The sequence below is a fragment of the Cloeon dipterum genome, chromosome 3, assembly GCF_949628265.1.
Source record: "Cloeon dipterum chromosome 3, ieCloDipt1.1, whole genome shotgun sequence".
Taxonomy (NCBI): domain Eukaryota; kingdom Metazoa; phylum Arthropoda; class Insecta; order Ephemeroptera; family Baetidae; genus Cloeon; species Cloeon dipterum.
In genome coordinates this window covers 4,113,405-4,131,011 of record NC_088788.1, presented here as the reverse complement: position 1 = coordinate 4,131,011, position 17,607 = coordinate 4,113,405, and the positions used below count along the sequence as shown (strand labels likewise).

General features: G+C 39.3%; 1 protein-coding gene across 8 annotated transcripts in view; it reads right to left on the bottom strand.

Annotated features, from left to right (window-relative positions):
• LOC135941341 (protein O-linked-mannose beta-1,2-N-acetylglucosaminyltransferase 1-like) overlaps positions 1-17,607 on the bottom strand; it is a 216,458-nt gene that overhangs the window by 183,481 nt on the left and 15,370 nt on the right. For 6 of the 8 annotated variants that reach the window (XM_065486748.1, XM_065486747.1, XM_065486749.1 and 3 more), the window contains exon 2: positions 11,906-11,941. The exons of 1 other annotated variant lie outside the window; for it this stretch is intronic. The gene's annotated coding sequence lies outside the window, so the exon portion shown is untranslated. The remainder of the gene's footprint in view (positions 1-11,905; positions 11,942-17,607) is intronic. One more of the 8 variants, XM_065486750.1, reaches the window with a different exon arrangement.

Below are 17,607 nucleotides of genomic sequence, written 5' to 3'. Positions count from 1 at the left end.
CCACCTTCAATTCTTTATGTCATGTTCTACCAATGGCATTGTCTAAATTAATTTCCTGGGAATTCCCAGGAAACCAAATATTTCCCAAATACGATGGAGCTCTAATTTTTGAAACTCACACCTGCGTCGCACTCACTTCACTTCTTGCAGCTTACAATAATTATTAGTCTTTGATGAGGGATGAGGGTTGAGGTCTTCTGTGCGTCTGGTCTCGAGCGATTTGGTCAGCTTCCTGAAGGCCAAGCCCAATTCCTAAGGGTCCACCTACCGCAACAGGTTGCTGCTCCTCATCATTCTGGTTATTTAACAACTGAAAAATGGAAAAGTATCGATAAATAAATCAATAGGGTTTAGTTTAAATGGAAAACATTTATTTAAAATGGTGTCAATTCGTAACAGAGGAAGGGCCATATATGTGAGCAATTAAAAATAGTCCAAGGAACATTAATTTATTTTGACTGCTATTTTACATTTAAGAAAAAAACTAATATTACGAATATTATTATGTAGGTGGTAAGCAAATGCAAAATGCAAACCTGTTCATTTTCATATTATTTTATGAAGTTCATAATTGCATGATACATAAAACAACAATCAATCATTAAATTTTTATTTATGATTACATATGTGTATGAAGGAGTGAGTGTGAAATCGGTAAAAGGTTTTGCATGTATGGAAAAATTACATTTACCAACCGCCGAGTTACAGTTTTTGCCACCCATAACTTTAATTAAATATTTGGATTTTCATAAGAACTGGCGAGATTTGTAACCCGGCAGAATCTGTAACTTTGCCTTACATACATTGTGTACGTAAACGCGAGCAAATAATAATACATAACTGTGCATTATAATTATTTAAGAATGTACTACAAAAAATTATCGTCAGCATAATGTACTAAAAGGGCTAAAAGGTTGTGGAAGAATTACACTTTTCGCTGCGACTTGCACAGTTTTCGCCAGCCATATTTTTATATTAATGGGATTCTCATTAGAACGGGCTAGATAATAATGTGTGTAACGCGGCGGAAACCCGGAAACTGTAATTATTCTTTCATAAGCAATAGCGCATAATCTTGTTGGATTTCTTTTGACGATAATCTATTTTATGTAGATAGATAAATTAACAAACATGAACAACACTTACCCAATTGATCGCAGGATCCAGGCAATCCGTTCGAACCACGGGACGCCCGTTTGTCCTTATCCTTGACTTTGTCCACTGTCCTCTCGAGTTGCGGCGTCCGTTGTCCATTACTAATTGATTAAACTTTGAACGGTCGAACGGCCGTTGACGCGTAAGGCGATGAAGGAATTCTTCGCCAGTCCTGCCGTTGGCCGTTGGGTTGCTGCCTGCCGCCCTCTCCCCCGCTCCATAACAGAGGCAGGCAGCAGCACACTGCAGGCATACCATGCAAGCACGTGCATGCATGTGCATGGTGTGCAGCCGCCGCAACCGCGAGCAGGCTGAAAATTCCTAAAAATCCTATTTTTAGCCCCTTTTTGTCCTTTATAACCAGACCTTTTACAAATTGGCCCGTTTCTCGGTAGGATAAAATAAGATTAAACAATTTATATTTTGTGATAAGTAATTATGATTTTAAATTGAATTTATTGGAATTAGTTCTATACCGTTTAATTCTGGGGCTTAAAAAGCAAAAAAGGTGTTAGTTGTATAGTAAACAATTTGTTTGGTTTTAATAGCTCTTAATTAAATTCATGGAATTAATAAAGGAATATTATTTGCGAGCACGATTTTGTTAGATCTAAAATTACTGAAGATTCCATGCGTGAATTTATTTTGAAAATTTAATAACAATAACCGCGTGAGACGACCTTTTGCTATGGGCCCAATGCGAAGATGCAGCTCGAAATTTATTAAGTGCCGCACTATAACGACGCGCGCACGCCACTTCGGGCACCGCGTGCGCGTCGCACGACGCTTCGGTGCGGCGCCGACCGCGTCCGCGATCATCCTGGCACACATGTGAACCACCCCCGAGGGGTCGCGGGTGGTTGCAAGGGTCGACGCTCGACGCAGGAGGTCGCGAAAGTGCGTGCGCGCGACCGCGGCACACGGCTCGAAATTTTCCAAGTGCCGCACTATAACGACGCGCGCACGCAACTTTGAGCACCGCGTGCGCGTCGCAAGACGCTACGGTGCGGCGCTGATTACCTCCGCAAGCATCCTAGCACACATATAAACAACCTCCAAGAGATCGCGGGTGGTTGCGAGGGTTGGCGCTCGACGCAGGAGGTCGTGAAAGTGCGTGCGCGCGACCGCGGCACACGGCTCGAAATTTTCCAAGTGCTGCACTATAACGACGCGCGCACGCCACTTCGGGCACCGCGTGCGCGTCGCACGACGCTACGGTGCGGCGCTGATTACCTCCGCAAGCATTCTGGCACACATGTCAACAACCCCCGAGGGGTCGCGGATGGTTGCGAGGGTCGGCGCTCGACGCAGGAGGTCGCAAAACGGCACCCGCGCGACCGCCGTCCGCGTACCGAACTGCTGAAAATCGATTAAAGGGTTAAAGGATTTTCCGGGGAAATTCACAACCATTCCTCTTTAAAGATTGGTAGTTTCAAATATGTCGATTATTGTCAATAAAGGGATTTGTCCTTTCGTCAATAAAGTTTTAAAATATGTATATGAACCAGTTTGAAAACAAGGGAAAGTTACCAAAATAGAATTCATATTTCAATGTCAAACGCAGTTTTTAAAGTAAAAATAATAAGGACCACATTGTTACCCTCAGATTTTAAAATTTTAAATTTTAAATCACTAAATTTTTGAAATGTCTGAAACTGGTCTCGACTTGACTCGTCCCGAAGTGGTATCGCTCAAAATGTCCTAAACTGGACTTGACTCGACTCGACGCGTTCGTCCCAACCACTTTTAAATTTAAGGATATCCACCTTTTCAATAATTGAAATTTAAATTACTACTCAAAAGGACCACTTTGCCACCCCCAAATTAAAAAATCTTGAATTAAAACCATTAATTTTTTACAAATGTCTAAAACTGGTCTCGACTTGACTCGTCCCAAAGTGGTATCGCTCAAAATGTCCTAAACTGGACTTGACTCGACTCGACGCGTTCGTCCCAACCACTTTTAAGTTTAAGGATATCCACCTTTTCAATAGTTGAAATTTAAACTACTATTCAAAAGGACCACTTTGCCACCCTCAAATTACAAAAATCTTGAATTAAAACCATCAATGTTTTCAAATGTCCTACACTCGTCTCGACTTGACTCGTCCTTATGAAGGACAGGACAAGTACGCGAGTTTTATTACCGGATTGGAACCGTCCACAACTGGTCCAACTTGACTCGACTCGTCTGACTCGGCCCAACCTGTCCAATTTCTTGGTGGGCATGTCTGCGCGTTGCACGAATCTGGCCCCCGCTGATACAAAATGAGTACGACATCGATATAAATGAAGATCAATGTTTACTGCTCGTTTTTGTGTTGGTGGCTTGAAACAGAGTTAATTAAATCTTTCTTATCACCGTTCGGGAAATGGTAGAAATTAAATATCACAGAATTTCCATTCACAGACCTCACTCACGCACTTTTTACAAATCAAGTATTGAAAACCGTGACTCGTGAACATATTTGTGACAAACAACAATTTTTTTAATCCCGTGTAGGAAAATAACACAACCTTTTTAGGGTGCATGATCAAATTAAATTAATTAACTCAATTTCAAATTAAAACCTTTTAAATCAATGTCACAGAAGTTTCATGGTCGCAAGTGAACAAAGGCGAACCGCCTAAATTTTTCAGTACCATTTGAAGCTATGCGTGATATCATTGCGTCAAACATTCTGCGAAAAATATACCGCTGAGGGCTTTTTCCATAACCGAAAAACGACATTCAATCATGTTTTTTACGTATAGTGCTCATTGGCCGTAGAAATTCACGTGTGTCGTGTGTCGGGCGCCTGTGGGTCAATCAGGCAGGAGGGCCGTGTCATTTCGCGTTCAATTTTTCATCGCGCCTGAAATTTGATAACTCGTCTGGGGAGTAATATCGCGCGTGCACTCGGAAGCAAATCACAAAAGAGCAGCTGAAATAAAAATTGCAGCTTTATGGCGGCAGGCGAGAGCTGCTCCTCGTTCGGTTTTCATACATAATAAACCAGCATCAGTGAATCTTTTTTATTTCTCCCTGGCGGGCCGGTTTAGAATAACTTGTGGATACTTTCGCAATATTAAACCATGAATTATTAAGCGGCCGTCCGCCGGCCCGAGTTTGTTTGCAGCCGCGCGCGTGCAAAATCGCAAAAAGGACCGTAATCCGAGATATTCACGCTTTGTGGAACGCCCGCTCGCTCGCTTCAGTTGAAAAGATGTTGTCTGCGCGCACACACACCCATCCGCGTGGCTGGCCAAACCGCAAAATTCGAGGGCTCTTGTGGTGATCTACCGACGGGCCAGACGCGCGCTTTTTTCGTCCGCCGCGCACCGACCACTCGTTCGTTGCGGAAAGTGTACCATTTGGTTTAATTGTGTTTCGTTTCGAGGACCAGCATGTGACATTTTTCGAGTGGAAAAGTGCGGAAAGTCGGAAAATCTGCTTCTGGTTGAATAAGGAAATTTTGGATTTTGGATTTATTATTTCTCCTGCCTTCCTTTGCAATTATTCAAACTTTCATAATGCAATGACAATTAAGGGCTTTGAAATTAAGAATTTATTTTGAGCAGGTAAAATTACCAGCATGACTCCACCCGCTAAATAGTTTCTTTGAATTAGACTTGGTTTTCTGAAGCCAAATTTAAACTTCATTGGCTTTTTTTAGAGGATTGAAACAGCAAAATTCCGTAAATATTTGGTTGTTATTGCATAAACTGGTCCTTGAGATTCTTGAGAATTTAATTTAAAGCTAAAACTGACCTTGGTAGATTGAAAATATTTTTAAAAATATTTCTTTACAGTTTGCATGGTTTGAAAATGGCAAAATACAGTCTCCCTTCTTGAAATCTTCTTATAGATCCTCTGCTCAGCCCTTTCCGTGGGTTATGAGCTCAGCGGGTCCCAAAAACACCGTTGTTTTTAATAAATTAAATAACAAGAATTGAACAATGCACATCTGGATTGATCTAAACCTTATAACGGGAGGAATCGATATTATATGCAATTAGAGGGGAATGATACAGGGCAACAATTGAAAATTATTTGAATTAGTGGATGCCATTAACAATTTTTTCAACACTTTGCAATAGTAAAAAAGGGCCTTCCTTCAATAAAAATTCAAATTTTGCCAATTTTCTCCAAAATTTTGAGTGCTTGAACATATTTTCTTGGCATATTCCGATTCCTCTCGTCGAGATCTGTCCAACGGTGTAATTGGGGAAACTCTTGGTTTTGAAATAAAATCGGATTTCAAGTAAGGAGACAGCCATTACCATTTGAAAAGCACGCTAACTTTTCAGCCAATTTTCTCAAAAAATTACAGTGCTTCTTAGGTCAATTCAGGCTTTAACTGAATCTTAAGGGATGAGTTTATGCATTGGCAACAAGCGTTTTTCAGAATTTTGCAATATCATTCCTCTTTAAATAATGGACACGAAAGTACAGAGAATTTTGGAGAAAATGGGAAAAAAATGAATTTTTACTTTGGAAAGGTTTTAATATTGCATGCGGCCAGTAAATTTCAATTGTTGGTCTTCATCAATCCACTTTATAATTGATTTTTCCTCGAAAAGGTCCAGCGTCCACCCCAAAATCTGCCAAACCAACTTAAGGGAAGTTCCAGCTGCGGTTCACACATGACCAAATTTCGATTTTCGGCGTTGGCCTGTCCTATTATCTTGCGTGTTTTGCGGTATTCGCGGTATGCAGGCGGTCCCAAGCGCATACGAAGCGATGGCGGCTTTGATCGGAAGCGGGCCTGACGGGCCTGAAAGTGACGGCCGGTGAACCGATTTATTTCCCCCGACCTCATTGCAAGTGACGGGGTTGCAGCGCAGCGACTAGTCCAATTATGTTGGTGATTATCCGAGCAAGGCAGAGAAGAATCGTAGTGAGATCCTTTAATCAGCTTTTTAATTATCCATCAAGGACGAGCAGAAAGAGGCTTTTCATTTGTGCACTCGCTGATGCAGCGGTACACCGCATGAATTCTGTGCTTTATTTGGGAGACTTTTTATTCCGTGCTTGTTGCTGCTCATTCATATGAGGACTCCCATCCCACATCAGTCGCATTCAATGCTGTCTAGCTCTCTATTCACACACGCTCGCATTCAGTCGACCTAATACTATTAACACAGAAATGATGGAGTTTGAAAATTATGTGCATAAAACAGTTTGTTTTTTCCTTGTTGATGCATTAGGTTATACACTCTCAAAGCAAACCAGAATTTTTATATAAAAATGTATTACTAAAACAAAAATCGAGCTATTTCTGCAAGATAAAGACATAAAAAGACGGACGAACTAATTGAAAGAAACTCTATGAAGCTCATGTTTGTTATAAAAACATATTGAATTAAAAAAAAAAAGATTGAAAACTTCGCAACTTTTCTCAGGGTGGTCCTAGAACAAAATTTAAAAAACGGTTTAACTCGTCTCAACAAGGCGAACAACTTTTATGCTGACCTCAAAGTGGTATGTCAAAGGTCAAGGTAATAAAAATGGATTTTTTAATTTTAAACTCAAATTTGAAAATGAATGTATCGAAATTTTTTATTATTTTTATAGCCATTTTGTAGAGCATAAAAAATTATGTTAAAAACGTTTAAATTCGGAATGTCATTTCTCCTCAATTTTTTAATAAAAAATGAAAACTTCGAAAACCCTTGTTTTTCGAGGTTGATAAAAAACGATGATCGCCTAAATCTCGACTTCTAATCATTCGATTTTAATAAACCGCATACCGTTAGACTCGTCTCACCATCCCCTAGTGTACAAGACCCACCAACCCCCTTTTAACCCCCTCAATAACGTGAATTTAGCATTTTTCGACAGTTTCAACACCTTAGCACGACGTTGACGAGTAATTGTCCTCTTCAAACCAATTCAGTTACCTAGTTCACCTCAAAACGATTCAAACGGTACGTTTTTTTTTTGTAAAAAGGACCACTGCAACCCGATATTCGGATTGCACAAAGTTTTTTATCGAGTAATTTACCAAGGTATGCAAAGAGTGCGGTTTCGAAGTGTCCGATTTTTGCTTTAAATTTTCATTCCTGAGAACTTTTTCCTCCCCTGGTAAATCAACGGAGAATGAGGTAGCCGGGGTGAGCCGCAAGCTCAGTCGAAAAGTTCATGACATGCTTTTCAGCGGCAGTGGCCGAGGCCAAAAATCGGCGCGAAGCCTTTTGCGAGGGGCCGGAGGCGGCGAGAACAACAGGCTTCTCGCATGTAGCCCGCGTGTTTCTGAACGGCCGGCTTGGCAAGGGCCCAAAAATGGGCAAGAGGGCGTTTCTGCTGTGACAGCTGTGTGGTTTGGAAAGAGAGGGCCTGCGGCCTGATGGACCCTGCTGAATCCAACTTTTATTCAATTATGTAAAAAAGCAGACCATAGCAGGAATACGCGCCCGCCGTGCTGGCCTCGCCGATGGCTTTTCTGCTTTTCCCTTTTTATATTTTCAGCCATAGAAATATATCCTCTCTGGCAACACGAGAGAGAGAGAGAGAGAGAGAGAGAGAGAGAGAGAGAGAGAGAGAGAGAGAGAGAGAGAGAGAGAGAGAGAGAGAGAGAGAGAGAGAGAGAGAGAGAGAGAGAGCGAGAGGACAGGGAAGCACTATGAGAATGAATGGACGCAACGCTAGACTTTTCGTCTGCCCGCTGGAAAAGACACGTACAATTGCGGCTGCTTATTTCGGCTCTCCGCTGCCGGCAGCGACCAGTCTTTTCCTTCCATCTGCCATACCGAAGAAGAAATAATTATCTTGCTCTGTTCCAGCCTCAACACATCGCTCAAAGCATTTTGCGTCACTCACTTCTGATCGGATCAATATATAGAGCCTCAGAAGAAATGTATTTTTGACAAAGAGAAAATCCTTCGATGTGTTATTTAATGGTTTGTGCTCCTCTCACCCCATCCCTTCAGAGAGTTCAACGCAAAGAAATCCGAGAGCACAAAATTTTGAGTCGCTAATTAGCACTAATTCGGCGCAAACCAAATTATTTGCTCAAAATACGGACCAGGCCTGCTCAATTCGCGCTGGAAAACAGGGCGTCCTCGAGAGACGCTATTCAGTTTCACCCCCGAGTAGTGATTAACCCTTTGGTCTGCGCGCGGTTGGCTTATTAGCCGCACCTCAATTGGCCCTTTTGTTCGCCGCACACGAAATTGCAGCACTCGCGATGAAAACGTCCTCGTGCCCCCTGTGATAAACGGCGGATAAAACACGGGCTAAACCCGCTAACTACCTTAAGCTCTCTCGAGTTAGCATACAGAGAACCAACCAGCAGTGTGTATCGAAGAGCGGATTTATTCAGCTCTGGTACGTGAAATGCAAAAGGATAATTAGGCTTGTCGGTCGGATCTCCACAAATAGTGCTCACAGTCAGAGCCAAGCCATTTAAGGGATTTTTTCAAGAAAACTTTCTGAGGATTTTAAACAGACTTGTTGATCATTAATTCGCATTTATTACTTAACACAAATTAAAATAGGAGGCTGATCGGCGCAGCAAACCTTTCAATATTAATAATTTTTAAAATTAGATAATTTATTGAATCAATTCACCAGTTGCATAAACCCTAAGTGTTCGAAGCCGCCAACAGATGGCGCCACCGTAGACTTTCGATTTTAAGACACTTCCGCTGCGATTTCAGACTCAATCTAGCTACTGTGCATTCTTCAATTAATTTGCTATTTTTTGACGTGCTGAAAACCAAAATCGGTTCAGCCAATCGCCGTAGAATCGTGAAAAACTATTTTTTGAAATAAAAAAATCTTTTCCAACGTTTCTACGGCGAATGGCTGAACCGATTTTGGTTTTTTAGCACGTCAAACAAAAGCAAATTAATTAAAAAAAAGCAAAATAGCTAGATTGAGTCTGAAATCGCAGCGGAAATGCCTTAAAACCGCTTAAAACAAAATTTTTAAGAAAGTCTGTGGTTGCGCCATTTGTTGGCGGCTTCAATAACTAAGGGTTTATGCAACTGGTCAATTAACCTCTTTATATATATCATAAAAAACGTCAAATCAAAAACTTTCGACCATTGAACATCCAGGTCAAGGTCAGGCTTCACAATTTAAAGTTTAGTTCAATCAAGGTCTTTTTATTTATTATGTATTATTATGCGAAATATTTTATTTTCAATTTCCTTGAAAATTCCGATTTATTGTTGCATGCTATATACTTTCCATCACCTCTAGTTGAGCATACATTCAAAATCCATTATTTATTCAAAGAGAAATTTTCTACTCCTATCACTTTCAAAGTGCAGTTGAGATTGTTGTATCTTTGGCTCGGCAAATTTTCAATAAAGATAGTTGAAAGGGATCTATCTGAATGTGGCGCATCAATCTCTTTCACGGAATATCCGTTCAGCCATGTTTCAAAGGTAATGGCTCAATTTATGGCGGCGAAAAGTGCGAACAAGTGATTGATAGGCGGCGCGCACAAGCGATCACCATATTTTTCTTTTATTCTTCATTTCCACGCGGCGCAGACGGTGCAAGCAGGCCATTGTGAAGCTGAATTTATCACGCCTGAGTGAGACAGAAGAGCACTTTAGCCGGGGCATCGCGCATCGCTCGCCTCAGATTGCCGCGACGAGATATAAAATCAATTTGATGTAAATGGAAAACTCACACACGCGTACATATAGTGTGCAGTTTATGTTTCAGCTCCGAGGGTGCGTGTGCGCGCATCCAAATCAAGAGCCATGATAAAAACAAACAACACGGTGTTTCAATTACACACAAAGCACGGATTGTGCTCAATTCATGTCACGATAAGCGGAGGAATTAATTGTGATTTTATTTAGAATGGTTGGATCTGAATGAAAGATATAAATTCTCATGATATTAAAGGGGAAAAGGGCTCCAATTTAAAAATAGCACTTTTTTAGATTGGTCTGTCATGTGTAATATCAAGAGCAATGATTTAGGTGATGGCTGTATTGTATTCACATAGCCTGACGTGATGTGAACCTAATTCAGTGGTAGAAATTGTTCGATATTCTACAATTTTAGCGATTTGCAGAGATCTAAAATGGGACCTAAGCTTTTAAAATCAAAATATTTTGTTCCATTTAAGTGAAATTTGGTATGTAAATAGCCTTAAATTAGACTAATTTATTGATGGGTGTTTACACAATCTGAGAAAAATTAAAAATTACCCATGAGGACTCGTTCTGAGCATTAAAACTTTTATAGAGACAAAATCTTCTTAATCTGTCGTCTAATTTTATATTTTTTTGTTGACCAAAATTTTCATGCGTTTTTGCCGGTTTCCATGTTTTTGAATTTGAGACGTAAATTAATTTTAAATAAAACTAAGTCTAATTTTAAATGACAAAAATGGAGCTTCATTGTTAATTTTTAAAAATCTCAGATTATTTCAAACCAGCGGGGTCCAGATGTCCGTTAAAATTGGTTCGTACTGCGCAGATTCAAGATGGCGTCTGAATGTGGGAAGCAAAAAGCTCTCTTTGGATTGCCGTACGAGTGTCAAGAGTTTGCTTTTACGATCCAAAAGACAATTAGTTAAGAGTAATGCAAATTATGTCACAATATTGACGAAAACTGGGTTCTTTTCGCGCATTTTCACGTGACAATTTTTTTGCGCCTTACTATCAACGATACAATACTGATACTTCACATAAATATCATTTATTCCTTTGAAAATTATTCTTGATCGAACGATAACATGCTCCTAAATTCGACCTTTTAGCATTTCCCATGCCGTCGAATTTAACAGAATTCCCCTGATATTTTTTTACCTACAAAATATTGCTTGAATGCAATGAATGAACCACCAATTAAAACGTAACATCCTAAAAGTTATTTTTAAAAGGCTTTAGTTAGTGACGTCAGCGTCAAATGGTTTTGATTGGCCACCCACGCAGTTCAGCAATAATTATTCTTTTCTAATTCAAGGCAAAACAAAATCAGATTGTCAATGGGTGGTCTTTACACTTCCTTAATAAACGCAAGAATTAAAATTCCTTTTCATTAATTAACAGCCAAGCAACACATATGCGACGCATCTGCTTGACAGAGAGGATAAGCGCCAAGGGTGAATTGTTTTCTTCTCCTCCTCGTCAGGCATTTTTTTTCGCGGTGCCGCGACAGGAAGCAGCGGGTGTTCGAGGAAAGCGCCCACGCTGATTGATTAATTTGCAAACAAGCAACCACGCGGGTGAGGCTGCCCAGCAGTAGTCGAGATTAATTTACACTGCGTTGGTAACACATGTGGTGCGGTCAGTCATATTCAAATTAGAGGCTGACAGCCCCTTTTGCAGAGACTAATGCCGGCCGGCCGGCCAACGAGGCCCAGATGTGCGAATTTCGCTACTTGATGACGGCAGCTTAAACTGCTCCGCAAATCGTCGCGACCAGCGGTCACTCACCAGCGTTGCAGGTGCCCAAGAGAGGTCGAAAAGTTCATATTTTCCTTTTATTCAAGAGAATAAACGCGGAAATGGATTTACAACCTGACATTTCATGAGAAAATAAATTCTACAGTGGTTTTGTCTGCCGTTTAAATCACACAGTCTTATTTTAATAAATTAAAAAATACAGGTATTAATTCGGAATTTTATCAAGATTTGTTAAATAAAGAAAAATCATCAGGAGCCTTGGGAGTTTTAAATGTTCCAAGGGAAAATAATAAAAAATGTGTAACAATTTCAGGCTTCTCCCTTTAAAAGCATTCCTGAGAAGGCTTTGAACTAGCGAGGCAGTCAGGAAAAAATGGAAATCAATACTCACTGCACAAAAGGATCGAAAGAGTAGTCTGCTTCCTACCTGGAACAAAGGAAGAAAGAGGATTAGAGTGGAGGAGCGGGGAACCGCGCGTTTTCTAGTGCCAGTTGATTTCTCCCAAAGGCCAGAGTTCAAGTTCGATGTAAATACCGGCTTTGGTGGTCACTTGTAAAACCAGAAATATATATGATTTTCTAATTTGTCTCTGCTGTCTCTGACTATTTTATTCTGTTACCTGTGGTTTAAATAATGTTTTTCACTAACATCGAAGACAATAAATTTAATTATCGAAAGATTTTGAAAGGATGATTAAAGTATTAATTTTGAATAGTCATCAGTGACAAGATAAATGTGTGTATTTGTGATTTGTTTTCACAATTATATACAATTTATAAATATGACCAAATCGTGTTTTAATTCAACAATTAAAAACTACATTTACATCGATGAGATTTTTTTATTTTTTAAATTTGTATGTCGCATTTTAATTTGCAAATTATCAAATTAACATTAAAAACTGTATGTCGATGTCTAAATATTTGATTTATTTACTTGTTTTGATCAGATAAAATACGAACAGTCCCCAGATCCAAATCATAAATTTTTTTCTCCTTTAGCCATGCTTTTAGCAGGTTAAATTCGTCAATGTACATACTTTCCAGAGGCATTATGATGCATATTTCCATTATTCATTTGCATTTAATGTTCTTGAATAAAATCCACTTGAGAAGCTGGGGCCAGATGTGCGATAAAATTGGTTCGGACTGCGCAGATGCAAGATGGCGTCTGAATGTGGGAAACAAAAGGCTCTCTTTGGATTGCTGTACGAAGTGTCAAGAGTTTGTTTTTACGATCCAAAAGACACAATTAGTTAAGTGTAATGCAAATTATACGTCACAATATTGACCAAAACTTTCGCGCATTTTCACGTGACTGTTTTTTCGCGCCATTCTCATTTGGACGCCATATCTGCGCGTCGCACGAATCTGGACCCCGCTGCACTTGAGCAGCAGTAGCTGTGACTAAAAAAGGAAAAAATAACTATCATGTCCCCGATCATCCACTTAAAGACTGCCTCTAGAAATTTTTCCATGCGGATCTTTTAATTTTCAGTTTTCATTCACAGCGGATAAATATAATATATGCCATGCGGCATCTGACTGCATGATCTACCACAGCATCCAATTTGCGATACATGATTGATCTCGTCTGCCTTTACTGTTGGAGAGCAATTTAATTACGTCCTCCGCTAAGCAAGATGAAGTTTGGAGTAGGTTGCACTCAGTCAGTGGCTTCGTGCGGAATTAATTAATAGCCGGGCTCACTGATCCGCGATGTTGCGGCATACTTTGGAATAAAACCTCAGAAAAAAGCATCCGCTATTTTTGTGCTTACGTCCGTGAGTTAAATTGTCCAATGAATTTTATATAATAAAATGATTTGATGAGTTTTCTTCTACACCGTTTAAGAGCAAGGATTTGTTAGACTTGTTCTTTTTACTTCAATACCGATAGAGGAGAAAAGTTCTTAATCCCCAGATGACATAGAAACGATTTTTAATATCCAACTCTCTCGCGACGAGAAACTTAATTGGATTTATATCTAACGAAAACACTCACGGATACAATAGGATTACAGCACGACAACTGTTCATGGTGCTACTGCCATAAAAACTCCCATAGAACCAGAGAAACGTGTAAAAGAACACTTCGAGAAACGAGACGATAAAAAAACCAGGAGATAAATAAAATGAACTTATGTAAGCCATTCAAGGGAAATGAGAGATTATTTTTTAACAAAAACGACGTGTAAAATATAATCCCAATCAGGTTCTTGACTAATTAATACTTCATAATCCTCTAAATTTTAAAGTAGTACTTTACAACATTGAAATCTGGTATTTCTCGGTTAAGATTTATATTGGAAGATGAATTATGGGGACAAACAGGGAGCGTGCGTGAAAAAAGTGTCAGTCTGCCACACGTCTGTCGAATGGAAGTCGATAAAATTGGACGGTTTTTTGCTGCCGACGAAAAACAGGCTTTATACACACTTCTGTCTACCCGATTTTCCTCTCGCAGAGAAGTGTTTTCGTGATGTGAGAGTTGTTTTGAAACTTTCAAGGCTCACATCTGCACATTATATGTGTCTCAAATGGAATTTGATGACGCTTCGTAGAAAGTTCATTGTTTTTATTTTGATGGAAAACATTTATGCTTTTACTCGAATTGTCAGAAATGAGGGAAACGGATGAAAATTTCAGCGTTGAATGAATTTATTGTTTCAAAATTTTAAATAATAAGATTTTTAGCCAAAAGTGGTGATAAAAGGTTGCATTTTTATATGTTAATAAGTTTTTATGCCGTTTCTTAATAATTTTATTTATTAATTTTTATTGTAAGAATAGATAGAAATTATTATTTGCATCAAAAAATTGCTCGGTTTTATTTAAAAATTAATTCTTAAATTAAAATGAATGTTTCGTCGGTTTTTCAGCGTGTTTTTGGCCAGGCAAACCAATAAAATTTAATTTTGGACAAAAAAACTCAAGAAAAACTTTGATTTCATTTTACCTCGTTGATTTCTAAAATCAGATTTGTCTGGAATGAACGATTAATATTTAATTTAAGCCGGCATTCACTAAGAACCGAAAAACTTTTCAGTCGAAATGAAAACTTTTTAGTTTGTTCGCTGAATCTCTTTTTCTCCCTTAAATAGCACGGAAATTGAGTTTGGGTGGCGACACTTTCTTTTCCGATCAAGGCAAGGTGTGGCGCTGAGAAGGGCGAAGGCACCCCCGTGTGTGCGCCGTGGATGTCGGCATGCATAATGCAGCCCCCGCTTTGGCACCGGAGCTTTGCTTTTAGTGCTGCAATCCAATCGAGAGGCGCCTACAGAAATATCCATCACAGCCAAGAACGGTCTGTGTGTTATATGAAAATAAAAATACAATTCGCAGCCGACGTCGCTCTCTCTCTCTCTCTCTCTCTCTCTCTTGCCGTACGCCGCACCATTCGCGTGTATGTGCATGCGTCGATCACAAAAAAGAGACCCTTTTTATCCCGCCGCGAGTCAATTTCCAGCCGACGGAGCAGTATTCGAGTATGTGCATTGCCCGCGCGGCCGTCACGACTGAATTGCAAAAATTGGCTCACACCCTTGCCTGCGTGCTGTGAGCAAAGAGCATGAGGGACCAATTCAGCTGCCAGCCGCCCTCGATTGCTGAACGTTTCAAAAGTAAACTGTCCAGGTTTCAAAATGTTCCGAGTGAAATACCGGGAGTTTGCTTCCGACAGCAATGTTTTGTTTGTTTGTTTGTTGGTGAGTTCTCATGAAAAAGTAATAATTGTTATAAAAAAGGAGATATTCAATACTGTGATTTATGAAACGATTAAGGGGTTTGGGAATTGAAAAACATCCATTTTGAAACGAGTAGAGAGAAAGGCCGAGTGAGTGAATTTTCCACGGGAGTTAATAAAATTATTGGTTGTGAAAATGAGTGTCAGAATATGGAAAAATGCTAAGGAAATTCATTACTATTTTTTGGAAAGTTTTTTTAAAGTGAATTGAAATGAAAAATAGATTTTCCTGATTCACTTTCAACTGACCATCTTGGAAAATTTCTAGGGATGTTAATTTACCATTTGTTTCTGGTTGTAGGCTTTAAAGTTGAATGATACTGGGCAACAATTGAAAATTATTTGAAAGCAATTTGTTCAACAATTTGCAATAATAAAAAAGGACCTTCCTGCAATAAAAATTCAAATTTTGCCAATTTTCTCCAAAATTTAGAGTGCTTAAACATATTTTCTTGGCATATTCCGATTCCTCTCGCCGAGATCTGTCCAACGGTGTATGCCACTTATTGGGGAAACTTTATGAAATTTCCGCCAAAAAGCATTCAAAATTTTACAGCCTTCAATATTTCCAAAATAATGTTTTTGATTTTCCTCACGTCTCGACATATATTACCACCATCTGTATTTCCCACGCAGTCGCAAATATTTGCGAATTCAACCACTGTGAGCTAATTTTATTGATTTTCCAAACTGTTTGTGCATCAATTCATAATTAAATGAGTTTCAAAGCTAAATTTATTCACGTATAAGCACCAGTGTGTCCTTCCTGGCAGTCTCATTCATAAACATATTCATTAATCATGGCCTCACTAAAATTATGGAATCATTTTGGGGCATATTCAACTTGCGGTTATATTTCTAAGTTTCATTAAATAAATCAACATCAACGTTTTACGCATGAAATTGCATTTTTTGTTAGAGTAAAATCGGTTGAAAATTTTCTGAACGTATAAAATGTGTTTGCACCTGTATTTTTATTTTGTATTCATCGCAAAAACATAATGGGCCACATTTAATATTTTCAGCTCTCAGTCCAGCGTAAAAACCCCTCGCAACACAAGTAAAAATCGCAATTTACGACGTTTCAAAAGAATAAACTGCACAGATCAAACGTTTGCGTCGGAAGCTCCAACGTGCAGCATTCACTCAACAACTTGATGAGCCGCAATTTCCTCTGCGCCCGATGTTGGTACGCACCATTAAAAGCACTCTGCGGCGCCCGGCCGTCTGTTTCGACGCCGGACAGAGAAAGAGAGAGCATGCAGGGATAAAGGCCGGTGGATGGCGGGCGACACATTTATGCCAACCCACCATACAACTCGTGAGCAAAAATGCTCGCTGAAACTTTTTAGTCCGCCTTTTGTTTTGTTTGCATTTGCAGCACGCGAACGTTGCGTCGCTGTTCCATTTGATGTGACCAGCGCTTGAGCGGACGGCGGAATAGCCGGCCTTTAAATGCTCCCACATACATTGGGAAAATGCGGCAGAACGCAAACATACGCCTCGATTGCCCCTGCCCACGCACGACGCACACGCACACAGCTGTTATCACTATGGCAAAAATCATACACGAGACTGAAATAGATATTTGTTTGTAATTTTGGCAAGGTGGACTTCGAACAGAAATAGTAAACACACCCAAAAGCGATCGTAAAATGTTATAATTTAATTTTGGTTTTGAATATGGCTCGAAATTGGATGATTCGTGTTTATTTTTTATGATCACACGGCAATTAGAAGCTGATCGCCCAAATTTCACGGCCTCAAGCATAAATATACTAATTTTATTAAACTCATTTACCAAATTAGGAGCAATAAAATTTTGCCTATTTTAAGGAATATTTTTTTGTGAATTTCACAATGATTCGTAAAAGGTTTCCTCCTATTGGAAATTAACTCCCGATTTTTGGAACACAAACTGTATCTTTTTTTTTAAAGAAAAATATTTATTTTGAAATCTACAGAAGTCCAGCCAATGTCTCATTTTTATCAACCATACCCAGTTTCCAGACGAGCGCAACTAATAAATCTTGAAATTCATTTAAAAACATGTAAAATTCTACATTTTTTGTGTGTATCAGTTGGACAGCATTAAAAAAATGCTATTTTACAAACTGTATTCACTGCACAAGTATTGGAAATAATAAATGCTAAAAATCAGCATAGTTTATTTTCTCAAACATAACAAGTTTTCATCAGCGGGGGCCAGATTCTTGCGACGCACAGATATGGCGTCCGTTGGAGTGTGGCGCGAAAAACGGTCACGTGAAAATGCGCGAAAAGAAGCAAGTTTTAATCAATATTGCGTCATAATTTGTTAATTGTGTCTTTTGGATCGTAAAAACAAAC